The sequence below is a fragment of the Anastrepha obliqua genome, chromosome 5 (assembly GCF_027943255.1).
Source record: "Anastrepha obliqua isolate idAnaObli1 chromosome 5, idAnaObli1_1.0, whole genome shotgun sequence".
In the NCBI taxonomy this organism is placed as follows: Eukaryota; Metazoa; Arthropoda; class Insecta; order Diptera; family Tephritidae; genus Anastrepha; species Anastrepha obliqua.
In genome coordinates this window covers 11,818,670-11,837,672 of record NC_072896.1, presented here as the reverse complement: position 1 = coordinate 11,837,672, position 19,003 = coordinate 11,818,670, and the positions used below count along the sequence as shown (strand labels likewise).

The following is a 19,003-nucleotide window of genomic DNA, read 5'->3' as shown; positions in this document are numbered from 1 at the left end:
AAATTCATATAGCACCAAATAGATATTATTTTTAAGCTAAAAAATTGAAAAAAAAAAAAAATTATTGTATTGTAATTTTAAAGAAGCGGTACCACTCATCATCATTCACAGCATTACAACGCGGGGTGCGTCAAAGCTTCCTTCACAAAACTGCTCCAAAGTGTTCTATCGCTTGCTTTTCCTTCGTAGTTGCGAATTCCCATTGCTGTGAGATCGCTTCCTACTGCGTCTATCCGTCGGTTTCTCGGTCTTCCCTTCGCCTTCGCACCAATTACCTTTCCAGTCATGGCTTTCCTTACAGCGGATTCAGCAGGCATACGGAGCACGTGACCTAGCCACCGCATACGCTGCGCCTTCACAAAAAGCGGTACCACTCAAGTAGGCGCTAAATTTAAATAATGAGGTGTTCAGAAGACACTAAAGTATCCACTTAAAAACCTGTTTCTTGATTTTTTCCTATTTCACTGAGCGCGTACGTATCAATCTCATATTTAGGGTAGCAACTTCTCAATCTCAGATCTGTCTAGCATGGTGCAGCCGCTTGGTAAGCACTTTGTCGAAGGACTTGACTGAAGCGCCATAAACATTAAAGAAGTGGCAGATGGAGTGATAAGATTAGGCTTAGGTTGCGGTAGAAAATGCTTCTATGTACCTTTAAATTCCTTGAGAGGGTAGTAGCAATGCGAAAGTGGTATCATAATCGCATTATATTGGCTTGAGTAGTGTTTCTACCGAAGACTTTTATTTAAACAAAACGCAATAATTATATCAATAAGTTAATCAATTATGTATTCGCCGTTGCTGTTTACAACCTCTTCGCACCTCTCGACCAATTTGTTGATACCGTTCCGCCAAAAATCGCCTGGTCTGGTGTCAAAGCAGCTTTTGAGCCAGTTTTTAAGGGCCTCTTTGTTATTGAAATTAACGCCCTTCATATGGTTTGACAGGGACGGAAAAGATGGTAATCGGTTGGTGCAAGATTTGGAGAATACAGCGGATGCTGAAGGGCCTCCCATTCGAGCTCTTGGAGTGCGGCTTTGACGACTTGTATAATATAGGGCCTGGCGTTGTCATGAAGGAGTCATGGTTTGACCATGTCGATCAGGTTTTTTCAGGCGAATAGCCTCATTCACGCGGTGTAGCTGGGCAATGGAGAGCTCCTTGTTGACCGCTGCTCTTTTCGAGCATTTCGCCTAGTCCCACCATGCCCTCCCAGTCCCACGAAGAAGATCCGATTTGACTCTCGGCTTCGGCGTTTCTCCTGAAGCCATCCACTCCTTTCTTTGCTTCGTATTGGTGTATAGGCACCATTTCTCATCTCACGTGACGATTCGGTATAAAAAGCGCTGTTTGTCACCGCGTGTTGCTCGATGGCGGGCGAGATGCTGAGAAGCAATTTGATTGTGACTTTGTTTGTTTTTGTTTTCGTTGAGCTCATGAGGTACTCAACCCCCAAATTTTTCGGTAAATCCCATTGAATGAAGGTGATTGAGAATCGTTTTATGATCGCTGTTCATTTCTCCTACCAATTCACGACTGGTTTGGCGCCTGTTCTGCTTCAAAAGTAGTTTGAGATGTTCTTCATTGAATTCAAAAGGCCTTCCGCTGCTGGACGTGTCATTGACGTGAAAGCCGGCATTTTTGAACCGTTTGAAAGCATTTCTGTGCTGTAGACTCGCCTGTGACATCTTCTCCATACACGTCGAAAATGGCCGGGCTGCTTTGCAAAGAAGAGCAGGTGCCGAAATTGTTGAGTTTGGCCTTCTGGGTATTCCATTTTTAAGCCTCAAAATTTATCAAAAAATAAACAACAAAAAATTAAACACAGTTCTGTAAGCGCAGAAATAATTCTATCGAATGAATACTTACCCTTTGCCAAGCAGCAAATAAATCATTGTAAAATAAAAGAAAATATTATATAATACGCTATGAACTTATTCCCCAGCCCAATATCTATTAAAGAACTGTTAACAGGAAAAAAAATTTCGGAAATCGTTTTTTATATAAATCGTTTATAATATAATAGTTTTTAGAATATGAATAAACAATTGCCTTATATTTGCAAATAAAAATTTTTTTTTTGGAAATTTTGTAGATATCTTGAAAAATTTAATTACCTTTAATTTTAAAAATATCAATCGCTTTAATCAGCTTACGGACGCTCTAGATATTAGACCTTTTCATAATCTACTTTTTGTTTCTTCAATTCAAAACCGTCATTCGGCGATATCTCGAAAATTGCCCGTCAAAAAAATGTATTTTCGGACTTAGTGACTCTTGCACATTTTATGATTTGGGTATTAGGGTTTTTTGGCTGTTGACTACATACAAATATGAATTAAGAATGGAGCCCAAAAAATAGTTTTCAGGATGTAATGCACGTGCGTTTATGGAAACCAAAGTCTAATTAAACTTCAGACTCATAAAAATCTTGTTATTTACACGTCGTTGGACGCTGTTGGCCATCAGATGGCAACCATAAAATCTTCAACCAAAGCGCAACCGCTGCATAATGCAAAGGTGCACGGTTGCCGAACTGTTTTTTGTTGTTGTTGTTTTTTTTTTTTGTTTCTCACTAAGTAGTATAGTGCAACTGATTCCTGTCTGGTGACCCAAATTTTCTGCGGCCAAAGCATTACCTAGAAAAATTAATATATACAACTTTTGCGCGCTCTTGAGTGGTGGGGTGGTCGGTGGTAGTTGTTGGTGTGGTCGTATGGTGTGGCGCTGCCATCACTAAAGTGTACGCTTGTTTACTTGTTTTGCGATAGAACGAACTGCTTTCCCACTTTAACAAGTGATTGCGAAAGATGTGTGCCTAAGAAACCTGTTGGCTTAGTTGGCGTAGCCGGGTGTTTACACAGCAAAACAAGTGCAACAAACCACGGAAAAACATTAAAATGTATACAAATATATGTACGAGTAGATATGTATGTATGTATATGAGCGCTCATAATATGCTTTGATAACGACAGTGTGCTTTGCAATTAACATTCGCATGCATACATCATTTACATATTTAAAATTTTATTTCATGGTCATCTTCAGCAAACATTTCCCCGCTATTTCTACTTACCATAACCGTTCATTGGCGGATTGTGAAAGCGCGGCGAACGCACCTACTTACTTACCAGAGAACTACTTATGAAGGCATGAACATATCGTAAAATCTAAGTGGAAATGTTATTGCGCAAATAAAAAATAATTATATACTGTATTTAAATGCTTATGACTGTGCGATGCTAATACAGCAATGAATGAATTGACACACATACATGTGCACATGCAAAAGTACGAGTACATTTGAGCTGGTAAAACTTGCTCATCTCCAAACGGTTGTCAGTTTCGTCAGCTGTGATGGGTTTGACCGAATTAGGCACAAGAATTTAGTAGTCAATGTACGAGGAAAAGCGGGCCTTGAGAAACTTTACTGGCTGATTAACTGGCATGTATGGTGTCTATGTATTGCGGAAGCACGAAATTGGAAGGAGAAATGCATTAAAAGCATACAAAAACCTATTAAGAGCCACCCTTCTCCTATATTTGTTAATACTTCAAGCTTAAACCCAAATTTTGCAACAGCTTCAGCCTTTCGCTGTACTTAGCCCTGTAATTGGAAGTTAAGTGAAGAGTAAGCGCCACAAAAAGAAAACGCAAATTGTGCAAGGGGAATGAAGAAGAAGAAATTTGAGAAACTAATTTCACACTTGCTCAACTACGGCAATAGAAAAGTTGTAACGAGATCTCCAAATAACAGCGACGAACACTTAGTCACATAGTTTGAATGTATTTGAATACTCATACACTGAAGATTTCGATGAGGTATCCGCAGAAGGGAAAGAAAAATCTGCTCAGTGTTGAAAAGAGCATGTGAAAACAGATTCGTTCTATATCGACTTTTTAATTGACCTCAATTTTCCCCTCGAATATTTTAATGCTCATGTAAATGAATGCTCTGAAAATTTCGATGACAGCCCACAGAAGTGAATGCAAGTTCTGCTGAGCTGTTGGAAAGAGCAGATGAAGGATGGCTTCAATTTACAGGCGTTTTAATTAACTTCAATTTTCATCGGGCAACCGCAAATAGTCATTTAGGAAGGAGAGGATTGAAAACGCAAATGCAAATTTACACATCCCATAAAAAATTCCTAAAAAATTGTTTGCCATCGAACCGGTTTTATTGAAAAATTTGTGAAAAATAATGAATTTGATAACTGTTTGGATCAAAATCAATTAACTGCATAGCACGCAATAAAAGTTGAAATCACTAACGTTTTCGATAAACATCGAGAAAAAGCTATATCACTAACCCAAGCTAAATTTTGTTAAATACATCCCAAGTGACATCAGCCCATCAGCAGCAGTGCAGAATAACGACCTCCTCTAAAAATCTTTTCACCATGTAAAAACCCGATTGTTCCCAAATCATCATGTGGATTGGTTCGATTACCAACTTTCACCCCGAATCAAGATAAGCTTTTTCACCAAGCAGCTTTAACCATTGAAACTAGATTCAAAGGAAGTAGGCTGGATTCCACGATACGAGATTTATGAGAACCACCGCTGAAGGGGATACTGATAGCGAACAAGAGCCCGAGAAGCGAAGAGATGCATGGCCTGGTGCTTCTGGTAATCCATAAATATGTAGTATATGGGGTTTCCCACCGATAGTGCCGATGATTTGATGTAAAAATAAAACTTAAAAATTTATTTCTCAACTCCAAAAAAAAGTCTGATATATGTAAATAGCGATAACGAGATGGCTGAAGTTTCCGCGCAACGTCTTATACCTGTCAAATTACGAAAAAAAATTTTTTTTTTTGTTTTCATAAAATGTTAATATAATCTTTTAAGAATATGTCAAAAAAAATTTAGAACGTAAATTTAAGTATTTTTTTTGTATTCAAACTTTAGACGCGTTTTTCTCAAAACTATATTTTTCGAATTGGCGTACACGATAACTCGAAAAGTTATTGACCGATCTCCCTGAAATTTTGCACACATATTTTTTATGGTATTACTTTCTATGTGAATTTATAAGCTTTCGAAAATTTTTCGAAAAAATAATTTTTTTGAAGCAAAAATAGTAGAGAAATCCGCCTCAAAATTCATTTTTTTAAGCATTTTATTCCGCGAATTTTTTTTTCATTTTTTTTAATCATATGGAAATTGTGACATTAATAAACAAAAAAATTTTTGGTTTTTTGTATTCAAGTCACTGACGCCGATGCTGCAATGCCCGCCAATTGGGAAGCCCCGCTGCGACCTTCCTGGAAGAATTGAGTGTACATCCGCCTTTTTAAATGATTAAAATAAAAAAAAATTATATTATTTTAATGTAGGTATAAATAAACTGTATGCCAATTTTGATAAAATATATTGGCTTCTTCATTTTAAATAATTTTAATGAAAATCAAGGAAAATATGGCCGTTTATAGGTATCTGTCCCCTTAAAAGGATATTTCATCCCCATGAAATAGTTGATAGCTTTATCCCACCACCTGTTGTTCACGAACCAACGACATTTAACCATTTACGCATTAGAAATAATTTCTTAAATATCTAAGCGGAAAACAATAAGATATGCGCCGGTTTTGCAATGGAAATTCTCGGAAGTTATACTGACTACTAAACCAGGAAAAAACGCGAATAATGTAGCCTCTTATCACTCAATCTCGTTACTTCCGTTGTTTGAAAAAAATTTTAAGAAGCTATTTGCCACCCGCTTAAAAGAAATTATCGCGTTCAAAGAAGCCATACCTACTCACCACTGGTTTAGTAAGTTTTATGGTTAACCCATTGTTATAATATGGCCATGTTTGGAAAAAAATATTACTTGTAAGTTTTGTTAACTAGGTAAAGTTGCATGAAATGTAAATAATTTTTAATGTTTCAATAAAAAATAAAAATAAAAATTGTTGTCATAACTTTCCAAAAGAATTCTGGGGAAATAATAAAAACAATTTGAAAAGGAATTTGGCAGTATTTTAGGATTTTGCTAAGTAAGGTACAAAATTTTTCTCATCGAATATGGGCGTAAAATCTTATTGCATTTTGCTATTTAATTAAAAACATATTTTTGTATTTGAAAAAAAAAATCGATTAATTCTAGAATACATTGGGTGCAGGGGCAGATCTGCTTTAGCAACATAGGCAGCTATGAATCATACGATTTGACACTCTTGGATTTTTTTTTTTAAGAAGACTAAGACTTTCTAAACTAAGATTTCTAAAGTCAACGGCTATATTCCATGCGCCATTGATGGAATTGGATCAGCAATATAGGAAAAGCAAAAACGATTGTCGGCAATATGCCAAAATTTCAACGAAAATTTCATCAAAAGCACAAGTATCCATTTATCGAGTATTGCTTTCCTTACGTAACTACACCAGAATAGAGAAAATATAAATTTTCATAGGCCGATAGTCTTAGCTGTTAATCCCTCCCGTAACGTAATATAATTATTCATAATTGTATTTCTAATAAATAATTACATAAAATATTTAAATAAATTCTTAAGTAAAATATTTTTCAATTATTGTACATACAAATATACCATATATTATTTTAATGTAATTAATTTTTTTTAAGATTGAACATTCATTTTTATTTTGAAGATTTAAAAAATTTTTTTTTTTTAATTTAATTTTTTTTACATATTATATTATGTTCATATTTCATATTATATTATGTTCATATTTCATATTATATTATGTTCATATTTCATTCTCACACTTCACTTCCTTATCTAGATAGTTGAAGTTCAACCACTAATACCAGATTTTTTAAGACCCCATAATTTCAAATCTATTCCTCCATATGTGCACAATAGCCACAATAGCTTGATGCCAGCGTCACGCAAAAGCTACCCGACGACTCCCGTTTTATGCGAATCAGCTACCGCACACTCCCATTACGAGCATGAATTACGAGTGCAGTGGAGCCAGCGAACAGCGTCACAGTGGCACTTGTCTAGTCATATTGCAATATGCCCATAAATGGGCGCGAAACAAGATAAATTATGCAATTTTCCCATTTGAAATTAGTTGTACAATGCGCGCGCTAAATTATGACTGCTGGCTTGTTCTCTATTATTTATCATTTTCTAAGTAGACAAATAAAATTGTCAATTGTCTGTGATTATTGTGACATTGAATGATAATGTCGCATTAAAGTGGTGTAGAAGTGTATGTTTGTAATAAAAGTAATGTGGAAAATTGATGGGTTTGATTTGCGTTGTTGAGAAGGAAAAAATATTAACACGTTGGGCGCCATTGTATATGCATAGATATGGCAATTTCATTCGCCAGTTGCTCTAGGTTAAGTGATATGCTGCGAAATTAAAATAATTGCTTCACAATTTAAGGCAGGAATAATTACATATACGATTACATGTATACATATGCGAAAATGTAGAAAACTTCTTCGAAAGATCATCACTCAAAAACTACTGCGCCGATTTTAACATTTTTTGCACCATTAGAAAGCCTATAAACTGTAAAAGATTTTTGTGTTGTCTATTCATTTTAGTAGGGTGCTGTCACCATCTGTAATTAGAAAAGTAGTTAGTGATCAAAAAGTATACACAAGTTTTACAGCATGGGTATTAAGGCGAATATGAAAAAAAAAAAATCGATTCCGAAAAATTTTTTTTTTTTGTGTTGCCACCTGTATTTGAGTAAGAAATTTCACTTGAATATGGAGATATAGGCATCAAATGAAAAGTATTCACACAAACTTTAATAAAAAATATTTTTAGCCTGTGTTGCCCCATAATTTTAATTGGAAAAATACCAACTTATCATAAATCTCTTTTAAACACTAAAATATGTCTATGAAGCGAAAAGTGTTCAAAAAAACTTAAAACTACTATCTCATTTTAATTGCAAAACAAGCAACTTATCACAAATTTGAAAATGAAAAGTGCTCAAACAAGCTTTAATAAGAAATAAATTTAGCTGGTGTTACCATATAATTTTAATTGCAAAAACAGCAACTTATCACTAATTTTATTTAAATACTATAATATACATATTAAATGAAAAGTGAACACACCAGCTTTTATTTATTTATTTATTTTTACAAGAGTTGGTTGGTTGGTTGGTTTAAGGGTGACCCCGCATCGGAGTGCCACATAGACCGCAAGTTGGGTCCGTTGTGTTGCCCTGGAGCTCATTATGTTACATGATTTCCCCACCTAACCGAGATTTTTATTGTGGATTTTGGTCAAAGATATTAATTCGTTTCGAGAATTTGATGAGAGATTCGATTTTCAGGTTCGAGAGTACTGAAAGATTGTCAATTGTTGGAGAGCCAAGAAGAGCGAGGCGACTTCTGGCTAGACCGGGACAACTGCACAGCAAATGTCTGCTCGATACTTCCTCATCTTCGTCCTCGCAGTATCTGCACAGGTCGTTTTGAGGAACCCCGAGCCGACGTGCGTGAGTGCCCAACAGGCAGTGGCCGGTGATAAGAGATATTATATGCCTTAGTTCGTGTTTCGAAAGACTTATAAGGGTTTTTGTCTGTTTCAGATTGTAGGATGGCCAGATTTGTCTGGTCGTAACGCAAGTAGTTTCCACTCGCCACCTCCGATCAGCAATGCTGTGAAATTCTCGATCAATGAGTAATTTACATGTTGAGAGCGGAATGTGGATTGTGGGTAAGTTACTAACATTTGATTGCGCAGCTCCAGCTCTTGCGAGCTCATCAGCTTTGCAGTTACCTTCGAATCCACTGTGACCCGGTATCCAGATAACTTGGACAGAATTCTGAACACTTATCTCGTTAAGAGATAAGAGACAGGATCGAACCACATCTGAGTGGGTATAAGAGGAGCTGAGTGCTCGAACGGCCGCTTGACTGTCGGTGAAAAAGCGGATATCCTCTAGTGATATTCTATTTTCTAAGAGAGTTTTCGCAGCATACCAGATAGCGCATACTTCCGCTTGGAATACGCTACAGTAGTCGGGTAATCTAAATGATAGATTGATGTGAGGGGATTTGGAAAAGATTCCAAATCCCACTTTACCGTCTTGTTTTGAACCATCTGTATATATAATCAGTGGGCCATCGATTTCGGTTAGATTTGTCTTCCATTCTTCCCTAGTTGGGAGTGAACAGGAGAATAGCAAGGGTGGTGATGGAAGACTTACATGATAGTCTATGTCGGAAGAGATAACAGTGTTCCTGTTCAGTATGGCCGAATGGCCAAGATACTTATTCCATTTCGATATAGCATTCATGCGTGTCGCTGCTTTCGCTGCAATCGCTTTGCCAGCCAGATCGATAGGGAACAAGTGAAGCAACGTATTTAAAGCCTTAGTAGGTGTTGTACTTAAGCATCCTGTTATCAGGAGGCAGGCTGTTCTTTGAACTCGATCAATTGTGGCTACTCTGCACCGTTTTTCGAGTGCTGTCCACCATACAACCACACCGTAGAAGAGTATCGGTTTGATGATCGAGGTATATATCCAATAAATGATCCGAGGTGAAAAACCCCAGGTTTTGCCTATAGCTTTCTTACAAGTATAGAGAACTATGAAAGCTTTTTTACATCTGTTTTCGATGTTCAATTTCCAACTCAACTTCCTATCTAGAATAACTCCTAGATATTTAGCTGAGTCAGATAGGAGTAATGATTCCCCTTTTAAAGTTATTGTTTGCAGTGGAGGAGATTGTTGTTTCCTATTGAAGAGAACAAGTTCTGTCTTTGCTGGATTCGCATTTAGTCCGCATTCGGTGCACCATTTTGACAGAATATTGATTGAGCGTTGCATGAGCTCAGTGAGGGTATTCAGGTGTTTGCCTGACACGCAGAGAGCAATATCATCTGCATAGGCTACAACCTTGCAGCCTGCTTTTTCGAGATTTCGAAGCAAACTGTTTACAGCGAGATTCCAGAGAAGGGGTGAAAGTACTCCGCCTTGAGGGGTGCCTTTGACGGCGTACATTCTCATGCGGCTTAGCCCAAGCTCTGAAGTGATTATTCTATTTTGGAGCATTTGTTCGATCATCTTTCGGATGGAGTAATTAATACCCAATTTGGCAATTTCAGATAAAATAGCGTTGGGTTCAATATTATTAAAAGCACCTTCTATGTCCATAAATGCGACAAGAGAGTACTCCTTATTGTGAAGGGAAGTTTCCACTGTTTGCACCAGTGAATGAAGTGCCGTTTCAGTCGATTTCCCTTTAGTGTAGGCATGTTGTGCCTCAGAGATCAACTTAGTATCAAGTTGGGTTTTGATTTGCTCATCTAAGACTTTTTCAAAAGCCTTTAAGCAAAAAGAGGTTAGGCTAATGGGCCTGAAGTCGTTTGCTTTGCAGTGTGAAGGTTTCCCCGTTTTCGGAATGAATACTACCTTCGATTTCTTCCAAGTTGTCGGAAGGTAAGAGAGATTTAAACACTTGTTAAAGATCCTTGTTAACCAAGGCAGTAGAATTTCCAGTCCTTCTTGAAGTTCTGCTTGAATGATGTTGTCAGGACCTGGTGATTTAAATTTTTTAAAGCTTAGTATTGCTGTAGAGATGCTATTAGAGCTGATTAGATCTGATCTATTCCCATAATTACTTTGAGGAGTGCTGGGAAGTGCAGGTAGGTTGGCAACACAGCCTGGAAAGTGAGATTCTAGAAGTATTCTAAGAGTGTGGTCAGTTGAAGTAGTCCAAGTTCCATCTTGAGTCATGATAAAACTGGGAGAGACTGGGTTTGATGCAAGAATCTTGCGTAGTCTGCTTACTTCTGAGGTGTTCTCTAATTCTTGAGTGTATGATCGCCAGGATGTGCGTTTTGCACTTCTGACAGCTTTCTTAAAGTCTTTGAGACATTGTCGATATTCTTCCCATTCGTCTGTAATTTTAGATTGGTTAAAGAGTTTCCGAGTTCGATTGCGAAGTTCTGAGATTTCTGGAGTCCACCAAAAAGGTTTATGCTTACCTCCTGTTTTTGTCAGGGGACAAGATTGTCGTGCTGCGCTTTGACACGTCTTCGTTATCATGTTGACAGCGTTTTCGATATCGTTTTTATTTGCCATTTCAAACTGCCTGATATCAGGAAGTCCATTGGCAAGATGTTCTTTATATTTGATCCAATTCATACGTTTTTTGTTAAGGTACTTCATGGGTTTTGCCGTTTCGGCTTTTAAGGTGAATGTTATATATTGGTGGTCGGAAAAAGAGTGCTGTTTATCAACGCTCCAGTCCTGCACCAGTTGTGTACATGATTCGCTAGCAAGAGTAATATCGAGTACCTCTCTTCTAGACGAGTTAAGAAACGTAGGGACATCACCTCTATTACATATATCAAGCTTATTCGCTAGAATATAATCAAAAAGTTGCTCACCTCGTGTGTTGTTGTTTGTACTGCCCCAAACAATGTGATGTGCATTAGCGTCTGCTCCAATGATGATGCGTTTCTGGTTCAGATGCGCCGTATTGACGAGCCTCCTCACTGCTTCAGGAGGAGGCGCCTCCGCTGCGTCGTAAGGCATGTAAGCCGCCACAATCCAAATCGGGCCGTGGACTGCTTCAACCTCTATGGCAGTGGTGTCAGCATTGCTAAAGGGAAGAAGAAAAGCATTAATATGTTTTCGAATGAGAATACAAGAGCGCGATCTGACGTTAGCCTCACCTTGAAACAAGGTGTAGTGCCTATCTTTCAGGCCGCATATCTTGTTGTTTGATATCCAAGGTTCTTGGATGAGAATGATGTCTTCTCTGAGGTCAGAGAGACGAAGAATGAGGGCTGCCGAGGCAGCCTTAGAGTGGTGCAGATTAATCTGCAGCACTTTTAGACGGACATTTGATGACTGTGGCGTTCGCGTCATCACCGCTATCTAAGAGACTATCCTCGTCCTCGAGTTGAATGTTGAATAAGTTTCCCACAAGTTCGCTGTTTGATTCCGAATCGGACTCAATCGTCGAAACTTGTGAGAGAGGCTTATCGACATCCATCTCGGGGGCCGCCGTACTCTCTTCGCTGGGTGCGAGGAGATTTTTCGGCTGATAGGTCCAAATGGTAGTGGTAGTGAACCCGAATGCCACAATCCCCTTGCGGTCGTCCAGTGCTTGAACGCTTTCCTGGTCCAGGAGCAGCGTGACATGTCTGGAGTTTCCTGAAGGCTCTTCCACCTTAACTACCCTCCAGTTTTCGGTGGGTAGGTTCGGGTTTCCGATCTTCAGTAGCTCCAGGATGGTTTCCGGATCGGATGACTCTACAGGAATTCTTGCTCTGCCGCGGGGTTTGTTGGGAATATCGCTCTTTTTGATAAGTTGGAGATTCGCTCCGGGCCATACCTCGCCGAGTCGGTCGAGGGCCTTGCCGTACAGGCTGACCGAACGTTGATCCGAGCACGCGATCAACTTGACCCTTGCCTGGAACCATCCCGCGTCAGAGCAGAAAGGAGTTACAAGAGTTACAATTATAAATAACTGTTATTATTATAAAAAAAATGTTTAGTGTTGCCACTAAAACTTTAGTAACAAATTTCACAAGAATGTTGAAATATATGTAGGTATCAAACGAAAAGTGTACAAACAAGCTTTAATAAAAAAATATTTTTAGCCAGTGTTGCCAAATAATTTTAATAACAAAGAAAGCAACTTATCACAAATTTCATTGGAATATTAATATATGCATCTCAAATGAAAGGTGTTCAAACAAGCTTTAATAAAAAATAAATTCAGCCGGTGTTGCCACATAATTTTAATTCTAAAAATAGCAACTTATCACAAATTTCATTTATATATTAAAATATGTACATCAAATGAAAGGTGTTTAAACAAACCTTGATAGTAAATATTTTTAGCTGGTGTTGCCACATAACTTTACACAAATTTCATTTATATACTAAAATATGCATATCAAATGAAAGGCGTTTAAACTAACTTTGATGAATAAATATTTTTAGCTGGCGTTGCCACATAGTTTTAATTTCAAAATACTAAAATATGAACATTAAAAGAAAAGTGTATAAACAAGTGTTGATAAAAAATAATATTAGCTGATGTTGCCATATAATTTTATTTTCAAACATAGCAAACTATGACAAATTTCATTTGAATATTAAAATACGCTTATGAAATCAAAAGTGTTCGAACAAGCGTTAATACAAAAATATTTTTTGCTGGTGTTGCCACCTATTTTTTTTTTTATTATGAAAAACAATGTATACAGAGCAGCACTTCAATAGCCTTTCCGTTTTTAAATTTGTATTGTTCAATATTTGGAAGTGATTTAATTAATATATTTCTCTTTATAAGCAAGCGAAACCGCGCACACCAGCTGGTTCTGACATAATAAAGCTAATTTTATCAGAGGTGTTGCAAAAATATGCAAAATTTTCGTTTTTTTTCACAAAAATCGAGATATTTTGAGTTTACATGCCCGTAGATTTCCAAACTAAACTGAATGGGGAAACGAAAAAGACTTTTCTCGAAAGCAAGAAATACAATCACATTGAAAAGAAACCGCATATCAGGAAAATATTTAGCGGAATGGCTTTTTTGTCACTCAGTTAGTGAAAATTATCTTTGGAATTTTTTACTTGATCTTGATTGTACGCGATACATTTTACCGATATTTATTCAGTACCCGAAACTTTGTTCCGATGCCAGAAACAAGCAAAAGTTTGTACACTAAAGTGTATCGGATGATCACTAACACACAATGCAGATTGTGTCTCCGCTAGCTATGTTTTTTGACTACTTGAAGGTGGAAAATATCAACTCAGTAAATTGTGTGTGCCTATGGTGTTTTTAAAGAAACCTCTAAGAAGTCAAAAGTCCAAAATTTGTACTGAATCCAAGTTGCTGGTAGTTATAGAAAAAGTATAAAAATAAAATGTCTGAAAGGAATCTTCTTTGTTTATCCAATCTCTGATTTCTTAACGAAATCTCATCTCGTATTAAATTTGAGCCACCACAAAAGATAACCAAAAAGTTTACAAGTATCTGGCTGCTTGTTTATTGTTTGCTCTAATTGGTAATTTGTTAAATTGAAAATTAGTTTTGTTGCCTTCAAACGCAAAGTGTTATTTGAGATGCAGCCAATGGTTTTATGCTTTTTATTTCTGTGTGGTGTAAATGAGAAATGCGCATGCGCAGAACCCCAGACACTGCATACAACTGGTACAGTTGCGCGACAATTTGAATTACCACAAAATTATGGCAAGACAGGTTTAGCGATCGAATGCTTTAAATGAGCTAAATTGCAAAGTGACTCTAGCAATATGTGGAAAATTATAAAAACAAAAAAATATCATAGGAAACCGCAAACCACAAAACCAGCAATTTTAATACAAATGTGAAGGTTTTGCTTTACCTATTTTTCGAACTGATGCTAAATAAACTGAAATGACAGTTCTGGTTTTTAAGTATTTATTACAAATGTATGCTGAAGTAGTGACTGAAAGGTTGTGGTCACCCACATATGTATGTTTTGCAATATGTGTGTACGTGTTTGCCCTATAAAGTGGTGCGTTTCCAATAATGAAATGCTACAAAGTCAAACTGTGGTGACGCACATTTTTTCTGTCTTTATTTATAAAAAGAGCATACAAATTGAGAAAATATTTATTGTATAAGAAGCATTTAGTATGTTATAAAAAATTAACACATTGAGCGCCAAGTGTAGCTCCGTATATGCACACTTTACTTGCAGTGAACAATAAGACCAGTTAGAAATTAAAAAAAAATTAATTTTAGTTTTGCTTCATTTTAAAATATCTCCGATTTTAAGTCACTTCTTCAGCACAATTCTGATCATTTGAGATCAACTATATAGGAGAGCGTAGAGGGAGTTCTCTCTTTTGCCCTATCATATTTGTCAAAACTCGTGCATGTTTTCTATCGACACAATCTTCTTAAATATATTCAACACAGAGTGACCCCGCACAGTGAGCTTGAACATGAGGTAGGTTTGACAAAAATGTCATACAAAACGGCCAACGGGGATTCGTTATTGGTTACTGGTAGATGTGAGCTGTGGGGACTTTTGAGAGAAGGAGACTGTTGAGTACTTTCTCTGTCAATGTCCAGGTTGTCAGCTAAACGATTAAGATCACTGGGTGCTCCTTTCTTCGACAGCCTGACGCAGTGCGCCAACCTAAATACCATAAATCTTCTCCATTACATCAACAGCTATGGGTGGAGTGCCATAATGGTACTTCAACAAATTCACCCACCTAACTACCTTTCGCAAGTGACGAAATACTTCACCCCTTTATTACAAGACGTATTACATACCACCTTGATCAAAAAGTTCCCGGAAGAACCGGCAGGTGGCGCTCTAAGTCAACTGGTTTGGGAACTGTTTTTATTTATTTATTTTATTTTTGTTAGGTTACCACATCCGTTAATAACATTCCTACCAAAATCAGTCAATATCGTCATTGCTTGACATTTGTAAAATTTACGCCATCTTGAGTAAATCTACCTCTGCACGCGTTTTCGATTTTTAAACCTGGATTTGGATCTGTTATAACGAGTTTGTATTAAATTTAGCTTTAAAAATGGATTCAATAATAAAAAATCATAACAAAACTTGTTTCAGTAATGATACTCTAAAGAAAACCGCCCTTTACGAGGGGCCTGAACGCTTAAGAAGAGATCGTGCGTCCATCGAGGATGACGAGGCCGTCGACACGAAAACTGATGAAAAAATCAATAAAGTGAAAGAAAAGTTGATCAATAACCACAAATTAACCATAAGAGAGCTGGCAGAGGACTTGAAAATTGCTTATGAATCCGTTCAGGATATTTTAGTTAATGATTTGGGCTAGCGCCGTGTTGCTGTAAACTTGGTTCGAAATGACCAGAATTTCAGGCAAAAAATGGATCGATTCTATATCGCCAATGAGATGATTTTCAGGGTTGAATTCTAGCCAACATTCACCAAACGCATCCTTACCGGATACGAGACGCGGGTTTATGCGTACGACATGCAATCTAAACATCAGGCGCGTGTGTAGAGGGCTCCGAACGAACCAAGACGAAAAACCACGTAATTTTCAGTCAAAAAAAAAGCGATGCTCCCATTTTCTATGGATTACAACGTTATTGTACGCCACGAAATTTTTCCAGAGGGTCACACAGTTAATAAAGACTATTATTTGGGCGTTATGAGACATTCACGTGAAGGAATTCGCAAAAAAAAAGATTTGTGGGAAAACAACGTTGCTTTTTATATAGAACTGCTGAAAAACTGCTAAAATGTAAGGGTCTCATATTAGTCTATGCTGATTTGCCATGAGAATGTGAAAAAGGTGACAATTTTAAGCCCCTCTAAAAACGCAAACTTTCAAATCGCCGATACACGCATATTTCGATATCGGAACTTTGTTATTTTTGATTGTGTTTTACAGTATAATAACTCGTGATTCATTGAAATATCTCTGCAATCCATCAATACTCATTCGAGCATACTTTCTAAACTGCAAACATTCGGTATTATTTTCCATGACAAGTACGTCAAATAGCCATTAGAAGCGTGTCTGGTTGAAGTGCGTCAGAGAATAGACGTATGCAAGTATATATATAGCAATCTATATATAGGTACAGGGTCTTTCAAGTTCGAGCACTTTTTTAAAATTAAATTAAGGAAATATTTAGGATAGAAATGAATCATGTCTATTGATAAATCATAAGTAAGCAGTCAGGGGCGTGAAATTTATAAATGATAATTGATATTTTTCAAATGTGCCCCGCGTAACGATTCTCTTGGTGACATTTTCAATGACATTTAGGCATACGCTTTTTAGTCACAGCAGCATTCTGGATTCAAGCTACGTAATTCCACAAGTTCAATCTGGCTCAAAGCCTAGCGTCATTATAGAGCAAAATGGATGACAGAAAGGTCTATAATCCACTGATCATTTCATACCATTTCTTTGCAGATGGGTGTCGTAAGAAGTAGGAGCAACTGTCTTTTGTCCGCAATTTGATCTCCAAAAATCTTTCAGACTCCCCAATTACTGTACCATATTTCAAGTTGAAATCTGTGACACAACAAAAGCAGCTGAATTTGCTCTGGAATTAACTCCTCTTAAAACGCGGACAAACATTTGCATTGATAGCCAAGCTGCTATTAAAGCAATTATGGCTCCTTGCACTAACTCGGAATGTGTTGCACAATGCAGATACAAAATGTATGAACTCTGGAAAAATGGGCAGATCACTATTTACTGGATACTAGGGCACAAAAGCTTAAGAGGAAATGTGAGAACCGATGAGCTCACAAAGGCAGGCATTCGCTTGCCGAGATTGAGCACGTCAGACATATACCCATCACGTTCCTTTCTGAAAGTGAAATTAAATGAGGAACTTGCTCTGGGAACGCAGTCGATATGACAACACTCAAGGTCGTACAAAATTGCCAAATTATGCTGAGGACTTCGAATATGAAAACTACACACTTTATTTCATCTATGTACTTAGGTGGCACTACAACCGTGTGTCGATTTTGACTAAATCCAAAATAGCGCGCCAGCTGTTTCTGTTCTAAGCTCATTGGTGTCAGTTGGAAATCTCGAGTGATGAGCCCTTGGTCCTTCCAACGGAGATGTGGTTTTCCTCTTCCACGTCTTATCTTTTGGGGTACCGTGTCGTAAATTAGCCTTGCTGGAGCGTCTTCTATCATATGGGTGACATGGCCAAACCAGCGTAACCGCTGTATTTTTACACGCTGAACTATGTCCATGTCCCTATATAGTTCATACAGCTCGCTATTCCACCGTACGTGGTACTCTTCACTAACGTGAAGGGGGCCAAAGATCTTACATAGAATTATTGTTTTGAAGGCTCCCAATTTTTTTTCATCTGCTATTGACATCGTCCATGCTTCTGCGCCATATAGCAGGAGTCAGTTTGGTCCTTCGAGAGAGAGCTATAATTCTCAATTGCCTATTGAGCCCAAAGTAACACCTGTTGCCAAGAGTTATTTCCATTTCTAATTATTTTATCACTCTCTAGAAAAGACCGCAAAAAATTGGTTGGAGTACTGACGAGACACTGCCTTACCCCTCATTACGCAGACAAAATAGGATTAGTTCCGAGCGAATGCTAGGGGTACTTTGGAGCACCTACTTTGCCACTGCCCTGCTCTTTGTAGGACTCGACAAATGTGCCTAGAATCAACATATTTTTCAACTTTGAAGAATATTGCTGACAAAAGGATTGTTAAAACTCGCAAAGACGTACATTAAGAATTACTTTAAATAATATCTTCGACTCCAAATGCGTAGCACAGCGGACCCTAGATGTCAATGTGAGATCTTTTTACAGATCAGCCAGCACTGCATAACCTGGACATAGGTGAAAGCCGAATGTTGCATTTTTAAGTTTGAGTTATGTGTGGTTTATGCACAGAAAATATAATAGTCAGCTGTCAATCAGGTGGTCTTTGTGGCCAAATCGCTACAGAATATCGTGAAACTATTCTGCTCAGGAATTTCATTTGCTATAAATTCAATCCATGTTGGCACGTCATGTGAGATGCCTCATCGTCTTTTTGAAACCACATATCGTTAATAGCCACACAAACAACAAAGATAAAATAAATTGCTGTGAACTCAACTCAAACGCTCAGTTTTGATCTTCTTCCGGGTTCTCTAGAACATCGGCGATATTTTCAATCGAATGGCTGGGACTATTCCGCATTGGTACTTTTACGTCTTTAGCCGACTGAAACATTTTGATACTTTTTTTTATTTTAAACAATTATAATAACCAAAATTCACAGATCTATATGCGGTTTTAATTATTCTCATGCCGTTCTCGAGCGAAATCAAACTCTATGCAACATTGATCAAAAGAGGTGCCATCGAACTGTGACAGCTATACCAAACAAAATACTTTTACAAACGAAGCACGACATTGGAGGACCCTGTATAAGTATTGATGAAAAGTTATCTGTACTTATATAAGTATAGATGTATGTATGTTGCTATTTAAATATATATGCAAAGTATGCACTTCCAGATCATCTTTAGTCTTACTAGTTTT

At 37.4% G+C, this 19,003-nt stretch overlaps 1 protein-coding gene across 5 annotated transcripts in view; it reads left to right on the top strand.

Moving 5' to 3' along the window:
• Positions 1-19,003, top strand: part of LOC129247120 (uncharacterized) — a 121,023-nt gene that overhangs the window by 72,440 nt on the left and 29,580 nt on the right. The window lies entirely within an intron of this gene.